The sequence below is a fragment of the Hylobates moloch genome, unplaced genomic scaffold, assembly GCF_009828535.3.
Source record: "Hylobates moloch isolate HMO894 unplaced genomic scaffold, HMol_V3 SCAFFOLD_16, whole genome shotgun sequence".
In the NCBI taxonomy this organism is placed as follows: domain Eukaryota; kingdom Metazoa; phylum Chordata; class Mammalia; order Primates; family Hylobatidae; genus Hylobates; species Hylobates moloch.
In genome coordinates, this window is record NW_026652291.1 from 41,765,905 (window position 1) to 41,778,294 (window position 12,390).

The 12,390-nt window shown below is 43.8% G+C and overlaps 1 non-coding gene across 1 annotated transcript; it reads left to right on the top strand.

The window, feature by feature from the left end:
- The first annotated feature begins 6,729 nt into the window (after nucleotides 1–6,729).
- LOC116456503 (small nucleolar RNA U3) lies at nucleotides 6,730–6,937 on the top strand. Its single transcript, XR_004244722.1, has one exon. It is a non-coding gene; the product is annotated as a small nucleolar RNA U3 (small nucleolar RNA).
- Nucleotides 6,938–12,390: the final 5,453 nt, after the last annotated feature.

The window sequence follows — 12,390 nt, forward strand, 5'->3', positions numbered from 1 at the left end:
CCGAGGCAGGCAGATCACGAGGTCAAGAGATTGGGACCATCCTGGCCAACACGGTAAAACCGCATCTCTACTAAAAATAAGAAAATTAGCTGGGCCTGGTGGTACTCGCCTGTAGTCCCAGCCACTCAGGAGGCTGGGGCAGAAGTATTGCTTGAACCCGGGAGGCGAAGGCTGCAGTGAGCCGAGATCACGCCACTACACTCCAGTCTGGCGAGAGAGCGAGACTCCGTCTCACAAAAATAAAAAATAATTTAATATAAATAAATAAGAAAATAGGAGAAAAGCCGGGCCCAGTGGCTTACACCTGTAATCTCAGCACTTTGGGAGGCTGAGTTGGGCGGATCACTTGAGGTCAGGAGTTCCAGACCAGCCTGGCCAACATAGTGAAACCCTGTCTCTACTACTTGGGAGGCTGAGGCGAAAGAATCACTTGAATCTGAGAGGGAGGTTGCAGTGAGCCAAGATCACGCCCCTGCACTCCAGCCTGGGTGACTGAGTGAGACTCCATCTAAAAAGAAAAAATAAAATGGGAGAAAGAAGTGAGACGCTCTTACGGTACTCCACTATTTAAACCAAAAGTTCATTGTGGGAGAGTTAAGGATTTCGTATTTTTATTTATGTATTATTTATTTATTTTTATTTATTTATTTATTTTTTGAGACACAGTCTTTTGTCATCCAGGCTGGAGTGCACGAGTGCGACCTCGGCTCACTGCAACCTCTGCCTCCCAGGTTCAAGCAATTCTCCTGCCTCATCTTCCTGAGTAGCTTGGACTACAGGCGCACACCACCACGCTCAGCTAATTTTTTTGTATTTTTAGTAGAGGCGGGATTTTACCATGTTGGCCAGGCTGGTCTTGAACTCCTGACATCAAGTGATCCGCCGGATCTTTTAAGGCACTAAAACATTGGTGCCTTAATACAAAGGGCTGGAAGAGGCAGAAAATGGAAGCATGCAAAGTTGGTTTCAAGCTATTGCAAAATCCAAACAAATCATAATGACAGGCTGAATTAGGGTGTTATCCAGAGGGAGAGCAAGAGTGCATGAAAATGCTTTTTCTTCCCCACACAGTGCTATGAATGTGTGACTAGGCGCAGAGGACTAGGTTGAGGGTCAAAAGTGATGTTAAGCCTTTTAGTGTGGTTGACTGGGATGGTGAAGCCACTAAAAGAGGGAACACAGAAGTTTTTTTGTGGACTTTGGGACACTTACATGTAGGAGAATCAAAGGGACTGAAAGAGAACTGGGATGGAGGAGAACTAGAGGACAGTGTGGTGTTTCCCAAGACATCCCCTGCTCTTGCTATCCCAGCATCTCCTAGACCTTCCCAAGATCCAGCAACTAAAAGTATAACACTAGTCACAAGAAGGCTAAGGTTGGCCTATGTTCTAATTGGGGGTGATGTGGGGGTAAGATGGGGAGTATATGGGAACACAATCACAAACTAAAGCTTATACACTAACACTTTTTTGGGAAATTCAATGTCAAGGAAGTTGGTGTGAGCAGGAAAGGGAAGTGAGGCAGGAAGGAAGACAGCAAATACGAGAGAGAACATGAAGATGTGACACCAAGCTGGCCATACCTGTGTTAAATATTTTGAATATCCCACCCGGCAGCGTACTTATCATTGGCTGAGATTACCTTATATTGTTTTTAATAAAAATAATAGATATTGTCTGTTTGCCCACAAGAAAATAAACTACATGAGGACAGGGACTTTATTAAATGTTGTCTCTCCAGGACTCAGAATATACCTGGCGCATAATAGGTGATGAAAAACATCTCTTGAATGAATCACGTTAAAGAGAAATATTTTTCTAAATAAAACACATTCCATGTAATGTAGTACTTTATGTTATTTGTGCAGAGTGGTTTCTGTTCCTCATTTTTTATCCTCCAATTTCCAATCACGCCCAGAGGCCTACTTGCACATAAGGAATGAGAACCATAATGATAGTTTCATGTTAGAGTCTTCTACCTGCAGGGCTATCATCTAATACTCGAGGACCCAGCAAGGCTTTGAAATCCTTGCTTTTCCTTATCTTAGCTGATCAAATAGGTAGTTAAGGCATCTGTATGGGGCAAGAGGGAGATTTATCTTCTGTCCTGAGCATTCTCGCAGGGGCTGAGGACAAAGGGTATAATTTATCCCGCTTATACTAGGTATATATTTATGATTTTGTTTTTTGAAAGAAACAGCTTTCTTTTCACTGTGCATTTTGCTTTCAGAAGTAGTCAAATAAGGTTTTTTGTTTGCTTGTTTGTTTTAGAGACAGAGTTTCACTCTGTTGCCCAGGCTGGAGTGCAGTGGCACGATCTTGGCTCACTGCAGCCTCTGCCTCCCAGGTTCAAGTGATTCTACTGCCTCAGCCTTCTGAGTAGCTAGTACTACAGACACGCGGCACCACGACTGGCTAATTTTTGTATTTTTAGTAGAGATAGGGTTTAGCCATGTTGGCCAGGCCGGTCTCGAACTCATGACCTCAGGTGATACACCCACCTCGGCCTCCCAAAGTGCTGGGATCACAGGCGAGAGCCACCACGCCCGGCCAAGTTTTTTATGTATTTTTTTTTTTTTTTAAGGTAGGAAAAGATTTGTGGGAAAAAAAATTATTACATGCTACAAGCTTAAGTGAGAAATGACTATCAAAAGTAGTAAATTTTGTATTACAAATCAACAACTATCATGTATCAAATTTTGATATTTAAATTCAAAGGTAGGAAAATGTTAATTAGGTGAATATGTTCATGATTGAGACTATAATCTTCTTAATGTTCCTTTTATCATCTACTCTCAAACCTAGGAGTAAATTTCACTTCATTAGCCTCATAGCAATCATCTGTAATCATCTGATTACAAACGTACTCAAGCTGCAGGCTTTCACTGTGACTCTGTATTTTATATCCTTCATCATCAAAACATGTTTTTAAAAATGGGAGAAAACATGGCTTTGTTGCAATGTGTTATTATTACTGCATACATAATATGTTCCTGGCAATCATCAGATCCATTTTTATAATGCTTGGCTGATCTTAGGATATTGTGTTATCTAGCAAAAAAATTTTAACCTAATGCTTAGAAAATTAAATCCAACTTTTTTTTTTTTTTTTTTTTTTTTGGCAACGGAGTCGCACTCTGTCACCCAGGCTGGAGTGCAGTGGCACAATCTTGGCTCACTGCAACCTCCACCTCCCAGGTTCAAGCAATTCTCCTGCCTCAGCCTCAGCCTCCCGAGTAGCTGGGATTACAGGCCTGCGCCACCCGCCAAGCTAATCAACTTTTTCTTGTTTTTTTTTTGAGACAGAGTTTTGCTCTTTCGCCCAGGCTGGAGTGAAGTGGCGAGATCTCGGCTCATTGCAAACTCCGCCCCCAAGATTCAAGCAATTCTCCTACCTCAGCCTCCTGAGTAGCTGGGATTATAGGCACCCATCACCACACCCAGCTAATCTTTGTATTTTTAGTAGAGACGGGGTTTCACTATGTTGGCCAGGCTGCTCTCCAACTCCTGCCCTTAGGTGATCCACCTGCCTCAGCCTCCCAAAGTGCTAGGATTACAGGCGTTAGCCACCCTACCTGGCCAGATCCAACTCTTACTAAATACTTTTCTAGGATATGAGATGAGAGAGTCAAATAATATGTAAATCCAAAAACAAGTAGGCAATTAGTAGGGATATTGGTATGATTAGGACTCACTGGTCTCTGAGTCTGAGGCAAAAAGTTCCAGAAGGCCTACAAAACAGAAGCCTTTGATATTTCTTTTATAGCTCAGATAGTTTTGTATTATTGTGTCGCATACATCAGTTAGAGATCATATGATAAAAAAAAAGAGGCCAGGCCATCTCAAAAAAAAAAAAAAGAAAAAATCCTAAAAATACCACATTAGTCTGGTACTCTTTTTTTTTTTTTTTTTTTTTTTTGGAGATGGAGTTTTGCTCTGTTGCCCAGGCTGGAGTGCAGTGGTGCAATCTCAGTTCACTGCAACCTCCACCTCCCAGTTTCAAGCGATTCTTCTGCCTCAGCCTCCTGAGTAGCTGGCATTACAGGTGCGCTACCACACCCAGTTAATTTTTGTATTTTTAGTAGAGACGAGGTTTCGCCATGTTGGCCAGGCTGGTCTTGAACTCCTGACCGCAGGTGATCCTCCTGCCTCGGCCTCCCAAAGTGTTCGGATTACAGGCATGAGCTACTGCGCCCGGCCTTGGTAGTCTTATTTCACATAAATTCATATCAACTTCACAATAACTCTCTTTTAAATAATAAATAAATCTACATTTCTTTGCCTATAATTTTCTTCTTTTTTGTTTTGAGACAGGATCTGACTCTGTCGCTCAGGCTGGAGTGCAGTGGAGCGATCTGGGCTCACTGCAACCTCCGCCTCCAGGGCCCAAGCAATCCTCCTGCCTCATCCCCCCAAGTAGCTGGGAGTAAAGGCGTGAGCCACCACGCCCTGCTAACTTTTGTGTTTTTTTGTAGAGATGGAGTTTTACTATGTTGCCTGGGCTGGCCTCAAACTCCTGAGCTCGAGTGATCCATTGGCCTCGGCCTCCCTAAGTGTTATGATTACAGGCGTAAGCCACTGCACCCGGCCGGCCTATAGTTTTCACCTATTGCATTTAAACTTTCTTAATTCTACCTCCTGGCTGGTGTACATTCCTAGTCCTATCATTAATTTTTCTTTTTTTCAAGGATCATTTTCAACAATTAAAGGGCTCAGCAAACATATCCTTGTTTGGGCTGGGCACGGTGGCTCACGCCTGTAATCCCAGCGCTTTGGGAGGCCGAGGTGGATGGATCACTTGAGGTCAGGAGTACAAGACCAGCCTGGCCAACATGGCAAAATCGCGTCTCTACTAAAAATACAAAAATTAGTTGGGTGTGGTAGCACACCTGTAATGCCAGCTACTCAGGGGGCTGAGGTAGGAGAATCACTTGAACCTGGGAGGTGGAGGTTGCAGTGAGCCGAGATCGTGCCACTGCACTCCAGCCTGGGCAACAAAGGGAGACTCTGTCTCAAAAAAAAAAAACAAAGGCCAGGCGTGGTGGCTCATTCCTGTAATCCCAGCACTTTGGGAAGCTGACGCAGGTGGATCACCTGAGGTCAGGAGTTTGAGACCAGTCTTACCAATATAATGAAACTCTACTAACAATACAAAAATTAGCTGGGCGTGGTGACATGCGCCTGTAATCCCAGCTACTGGGGAGGCTGAGATAGGAGAATCACTTGAACCTGGGAGGCGGAGGGTGCAGTGAGCCAAGATCACACCATTGCACTCCAGCCTGGGCAACAAGAGTGAAACTGTCTCAAAACAAAAAACAAAAAACAAAAAACAAAAAAAGCCCAACATATCCTTTTTTTGTCATCCTTCCTGTAATCTCACAAAGTAAGGGGTATAGGTAGAGGAAGGGTTGGAACTTCAACTTATAATTCCTGAATGCCTACACTGTGCTATCTTATTTTTATTGTTACTTAATTTTCATAAAATCCCTGAACAGGAGACATTGTCACTTGATGAGTAATTTGGAGTTTAGAGGAAAATAAAATAACTTGCTCAAAATCACATATCTAGCTTTGAGTAATAGTGCTTAATAGTGCTTATTAAAACATCTGCTTTGGGCCTGCTGTGATGGTTCATATCTGTAATCCCACCACCTTGGGAGGCCAAAGAGGGAGGATCGCTTGAGCTCAGGAGTTTGAGACCAACCTAAGCAACATAGTGAGACCTCGTCTCTATTTAAAAAAATGTTTTTTAATTAAAAAGAAGTGTTCATGATATCATTTTTTTCTACCTTTTTCTACTGTTTCCACACTAAAAGTGATTGTAAAAGTAAGTAGCCTGACAAACAGAATTAGAATAAAATAGGTGCAAGAAGAGAGCAGAAAAAAACAAAGTGTAATTGGTTGAATTTAGCTTAGCAATAACTTTCTCAGCTCTTAATTTATGTATATTTAGAACCAGTCTTGTAGTACATGCTGCAAATCAACTACATATGAATTGGCAAATAGGTATTTTAAAATCTTTTTTTTTTTTTTTTTTTTTGTCTGAGACGGAGTCTTGCTCTGTCGCCCAGGCTGGGGTGCAGTGGCACAATCTCGGCTCACAGCAACCTCTGCCTCCTGGGTTCAAGGGATTCCTGTGCCTCAGCCTCCTCAGCAGCTGGGACTACGGGTGTGCACCACCATGCCCAGCTATTTTTTGTATTTTTAGTAGAGACGGGGTTTCACCATGTTGGCCAGGCTGATCTTGAACTCCTGACCTCAGGGTGATCTGCCCACCTTGGCCTCTCAAAGTGTTGGGATTAAAGGCGTGAGCCACCTTGCCCAGCACAAAATCTTAATTAAGAAAGAAGTGAACTTGTTTTCACAGAATAAGGATCCCAAGCTGCTCCTTTTGGCCCTGGCCTGACTCAGTGGCTCACTCCTGTAATCCCAGCACTTTGGGAGGCCGAGGCGGGTGGATCACCTGAGGTAGGGAGTTTGAGACCAGCCTGACCAACACGGAGAAACTGTCTCTACTAAAAATACAAAATTAGCCGGGTGTGGTGGCACATGCCTGTAATCCCAGCTACTTGGGAGGCTGAGGCAGGAGAATTGCTTGAACCCGGGAGGTGGAGGTTGCAGTGAGTGGAGATTGTGCCATTGCACTCCAGCCTGGGCAACAAGAGCAAAATTCCATCAAAAACAAAACAAAACAAAACAAAACAAAAAAACACCGCAAAAATAAAGTATCAAGACCATATTTTCAGGGATCATTTCTATAGTTCATTCATTACTACAGAAGTTTCTCTGAACATGCAGGGCACTGGAAATCATGAGGAAGAGGCACAGCATTCTCTTCGGAGCCTGAAGCCAGCTCTTCTTGCTTCACTGCCATTTGCCCTTCATGATCATTCTCTTCCTGCAGGAGAGTAAGAAAGAAAGGATGCAGTCTGAGTGGTTCCTGTCTAAAAAATAATAAAATAAAATAAAAGTATGGTCCTAATTCTTATTTTTTATTTTTGAGACGGAGTCTCTCTCTTGTTGCCCAGGCTGGAGTGCAATGACGTAATCTTGGCTCACTGCAACATCTGCCTCCAGGGTTCAAGTGATTCTCCTGCCTCAGCCTCCCAAGTAGCTAGGATTACAGGCGCCTGCCACCATGCCCAGCTGTTTTGTATTTTTAGTAAAGTCAGGCTTTCGCCATGTTGGCCAGGCTGGCCTTGAACTCCTGACCTCAGGTGATCCCACCTAGGCCTCCTAAAGTGCTGGAATTACAGGAGTGAGCCACCACGCCTGGCCTCTAATTCTTAAATAGAAGACCCAGACACTGGTTTGTCAGATAGTCTGGCTTCTTTTTTTCTCCTCTTAACTCCATTTAGTGTAGCTATTTTACTATTCGTTCACTCTTTTAGCTTGAAAGTAGCAGGAAGAAAAAAAAGAAAGTGGCAGGAAGAGAACATACAGCTTAAACCAATCAATTCACCACTTTCAGCAGCTCTGTGAAAAGGTTTTCTGGAGGTGGGTGGCATTTTTGATTAACATAATTATCGGTTTCAGAGCTAGCCCTGCCTCTTCGTCAACTTTCATCTTTCTAAACTAAAAAGGGTAATAGTAAAGTGCATCTTAAAACTGAAGGAATTAAAACAGCACCACCTCTTATCTTTAGAAGAGCAGTTTGGCACACTGACTGGTATAAACCAGCTGGCACCCTTCACAGGATGTTCTCACCACCACCCACCCTCTGGTTTCAAAGGCAGTCTTGTTGACATTTTCGGAAACTCTAGAGCTGGTGGCTTCCAGAAGTACTCCTTACATAGTAGAGGCATGCCTGCATGCCTAGGAGTGGGCCTTACATGTATTGGGAAACCTTCAAGAGGCCCTGGGATTCCAGATTTGGGCAAAGGAATATGGTGCTTAAGATTGGAGCCAGAGACTTCAAAAAGAGAGTATTAGGTCAGGGTCTTAAGGACTAGCCAGTAGAATGAGGTAGACAGTTAGAGAGCCAGGCTGGAATGGAGTTTGAGGGTGAGAGAGCCAGCTTGGAATGGAGTTTGAGGGTGAGAGAGCCAGGCTGGAATGGAGTGTGAGGTTAGGGCTGTTCCATTTAATGTATTTTAACAGAGGGGGATTACTGAGCCAAGATTGGACCACTGCATTCCAGCCTGAGCTATGGAGCAAGACCCTGCCACAACAACAAACAAAAAAAAAAGAGGAGAAAATAGGATTAGTTTGTACATCTTGTATGCTTATACTGACTCACTCCCACAAATATAAGACTGTCAACCTAAAGAAATTGAGGCAAAAATTAATATAAGTAGAGTTTATTTAGGTCAAATTTGAGGACTGCAATCTGGGAGACACAGATTCAAGTTGCCTTGAATATATGCTCTGACTAGCAGCATATATTCAGGTGCGCTTTAAAAAGTGGGGCAGTTGGCCGGGCGCGGTGGCTCACGCTTGTAATCCCAGCACTTTGGGAGGCCGAGGCAGGCGGATCACGAGGTCAGGAGATCGAGACCATCCTGGCTAAACGGGGAAACCGTCTCTATAAAATAAAAAAAAAAAATTAGCCGGGTGAGGTGGGTGGGGCAGTTCATTCAAATAACACGAGCTATTGATTGGCAATACACTGTTCCTTGTATCACAAATTCCAGGAACATGAAGATAATGGTGAGGGTCCTACTCTGCAACTTTAACAATATTTTAGATAATTTATCAGCTAGTTTGGCAGCTACAGGGAAAGAAAGAATAAAATGTATTTATCATATATATGCATATATATGATACATATATGTATATATGATATATATACATATACATGATATATATATACGTGTATATATATATCGCTGTGTCAAGCCTTGCTCTGTCATCGCTGTGACAGAGCCTCGCGATGACAGAGCCTCACTCTGTTGCCCAGGATGGAGTGCAGTGGTGCGATCTTGACTCACTGCAAGCTCCGCCTCCTTGGTTCAAGCGGATTCTCCTGCCTCAGCCGCCTGAATAGCTGGGATTACAGGAATGCGCCACCATACCCGGCTAATTTTTGTATTTTTAGTAGAGACGGGGTTTTACCACGTTGGTCAGGCTGGTCTCAGAACTCCTGGCCTCGAGTGATCCATGCGCCTCGCCTCCCAAAGTGCTGGGACCATAGGTGTGAGCCGCCACACCTGGACAGAATAAAATGTCTTTAAACAGTTGCCCCTGGATATTGAAACAGCCTTTGCAAAATTACAACTGACGAAATTATACCTGAGGAAATTATGACAGTGAAATAAATCAGACCTAACTGACTCCATCTTGCTTCTAGCCTTTAAGCTGTCCTTGTTCATTCCTGCACGTAGGCCGAGCTAACTTTGGGAAGGAATTCAGTTCATGGTTTGACTATGAAACAAAATTGATGACATGGCCAGGCGCGGTGGCTCACACCTGTAATCTCAGCACTTTGGGAAGATGAGGCAGGCAGATTACTTGAGGTCAGGAGTTCAAGACTAGCCTGGCCAACATGGTGAAACCCTGTCTCTACTAAAAATACAAAAATTATCTGGGCATGGTGGCAGGCACCTGTAATGCCAGCTGCTCGGGAGGCTGAGGCAGGAGAATCACCTGAACCTGGGAGGTGGACATTGCAGTGAGCCGAGATCGCACCACTGCTCTCCAGCCTGAGTGACAGAGAAAGACTCTGTCTCAAAAAATCAAATAAAATAAACTGATAACAGCCCTTTCCCATAAAGACCCCCTTCTTGCCTGGGGACCAGTCTGCCTTTGCAGGACTAACAAATTAGCTATGAGATTAGAAATTACAGGGCCAGGCAGGGTGGCTCACACCTGTAATCTCAGCACTTTGGGAGGCCAAGGCAGGCGGATCATCTGAGGTCGGGAGTTCGAGACCAGCCTGATCAACATGGACAAACCCCGTCTCTACTAAAAATACAAAATTAGCCGGGCTTAGTGGCGGGCACCTGTAATCCCAACTACTCAGGAGGCCGAGGCAGGAGAATCGCTTGAACCCGGGAGCCGGAGGTTGCGGAGAGCTGAAATCGTGCCATTGCACTCCAGCCTGGGCAACAAGAGCAAAACTCCGTCTCAAAAAAAAAAAAAAAGATTAGAAATTATAGTTTACGAGTCATGCAACCATGCAACCTCCGGCTCCTCTGAACCTCCTCAAATTGCTCCTGGGGATAACATCACTTTTGTAAAACCTAATATCAGTGCTTGAGATATTTTGCAGACCCTGCACTCAGTGGATCAGCTGACACCACCCAGACCCAGACCAGTAATCTGGCTCAACCAGTTCTGCCATCCCACCCAGGAACAGAAGACAGCAAGAAAAACTCACTTCCATCCCCTATGATTCCATCCCCAACCTGACCAATCAGTACTTCCCCCCTTCCTGAGCCCCTACTTGTCGAATTGTGTTTAAAAACTCTGAATGCTCAAGGATACTGATTTGAGTAATAATACTCGTCTCCTACACAGCCGGTTTTATGTGAATTACTCTTTCTCCATGCAATTCCCCTGTCTTGATAAATCAGCTCTGTCTAGGCAGCGGGGAAGGTGAATCCACTGGGCAGTTACAGTGTGGGTTGGTGTGGGTGGGGGATGACTGAGGTCTCAAAGTCATGTCTCTGTAAGCCTAACAAGTTTTGCATACTTCACATGGCTTAGGTTGCTCTGAGTTGCTTTTCCTTCTTTTTTTTGAGATGGAGTCTTGCTGTTGCCCAGGATGGAGTGCTGTGATCATTAACTCACTGCAGCCTTGAACTCCTGGGCTCAAGTAATGCTCCTGCCTCAGCCTCCCAAAGTGCTGGGATTACAGGCATGAGCAACCGTGTCCAGCCAAAATTCTGCCTTAGACTGCAGCTTCAGCTCATGCCTGAGTTCCAGCCTGCCTTTCCTGATGGCTTGCTCTACCGATTTTAGACTTACCTAGGGAGCTGCCACAACTGTATGTCAACTCCTTGCCAAAAAAACCCTTAATATATGTCTCCTATTGATTTTATTTTCCTGATGGAGCCCTGATACAGTGATTGAGCATGAGAACTTGCAAGTAGTATGACATATAATTTGTTTTTTTTGTTTTTTTTTTTGAGACGGGGTCTTGCTATGTTGCTCAGGCTGGTCTCGAACTTCTAGGCTCAAGTGATCCTCTTGCTTCAGCTTCCCAAGTAGCTGGGATTACAAGGGTGCACCACTGCACCCAGGTCATTAGTTTATTTAAGTATTGTGTATAATTTGGACTTCATGGCATATTTTAACAATATATATGAGTGTATGTGTGGGTAATTTTTAATGGTAAATAGTTTATTAATGACTTAAACCCTTAACGCTGCAATTTAAAACCATTTCTTTACCTTTTTTTTCATGGTAGTATCAACCTAAAAGGAAGAAGTTGAGGCAAAAGTAACTTTTGAGGGGGCTAAGGTTGAGGACTGCATTTCAGGGCACTTCCAAGTTGCCTTGAGTGCTCCAGAGAACAAAACAGAGGCTCAAGTTTTTGAAGAAAATAGGATGAATCAGGAGAAGGGACAATTAAAAAACTTGTTCATTAGGAATTCTCATTGGTTTATAGAAATAACATTGGCTAGTGATTGGCTATACACTGTTGAACTACAGGATGCATGGCATTCTATGGCTACTTGGTGGCAGTCTACAGACTATATAACAAATGGCTTCAAGAGTAATTACTTAGTTCAAGGGAGAGTGAGACAAGAATGCTGTTACATTTCAAATGCCTCCCTGGGCCTGATAATTTAAAGGGGCTTGAATTTTTTTTTTCTTTTGAGACAGAGTCTTGCTCTGTTGCCCAGGCTGGAGTGCAATGGCGCAGTCTTGGCTCACTGCAACCTCTGCCTCCCGGATTCAAGCGATTCTCCTGCCTCAGCCTCCCCAGTAGCTGCGAATACAGGCACCCGCCACCACACCTGGCTAATTTTTGTATTTTTAGTACAGACAGGGTTTCACCATGTTGGTCAGGCTGGTCTTGAACTGCTGACCTTGTGATCCACCCACCTCGGCCTCCCAAAGTGCTGGGATTACAGGCGTGAGCCACTGCACCCAGCCAGGGCTTGCATTCTTCAGATAAAAAGTTTTTTTTTTTTTCCTTAAGTGGCTCTTAAGTGACAAATTAAAGAACAGCATTCAGCCTATTTTTTTTCTGCTTTAGATATAGGAACTCAATTTTTCCTTCATATCAGCAATACATTCTACAAACCAAAGAGTATCTGAGACAAGCCTCATCAATTTAGGAAGTTTATTATGCCAAGGTTAAGGTTGTGCCTCCGGAGGTCCTGAGGACATGTGCCCGAGGTGTTTGGGGCACAGCTTGGTTTTATACATTTTAGGAGACGAGACATCAATTAATATATGTAATGTACATTGGTTCAGTCTGGAAAGGCGGAATAACTTGAAG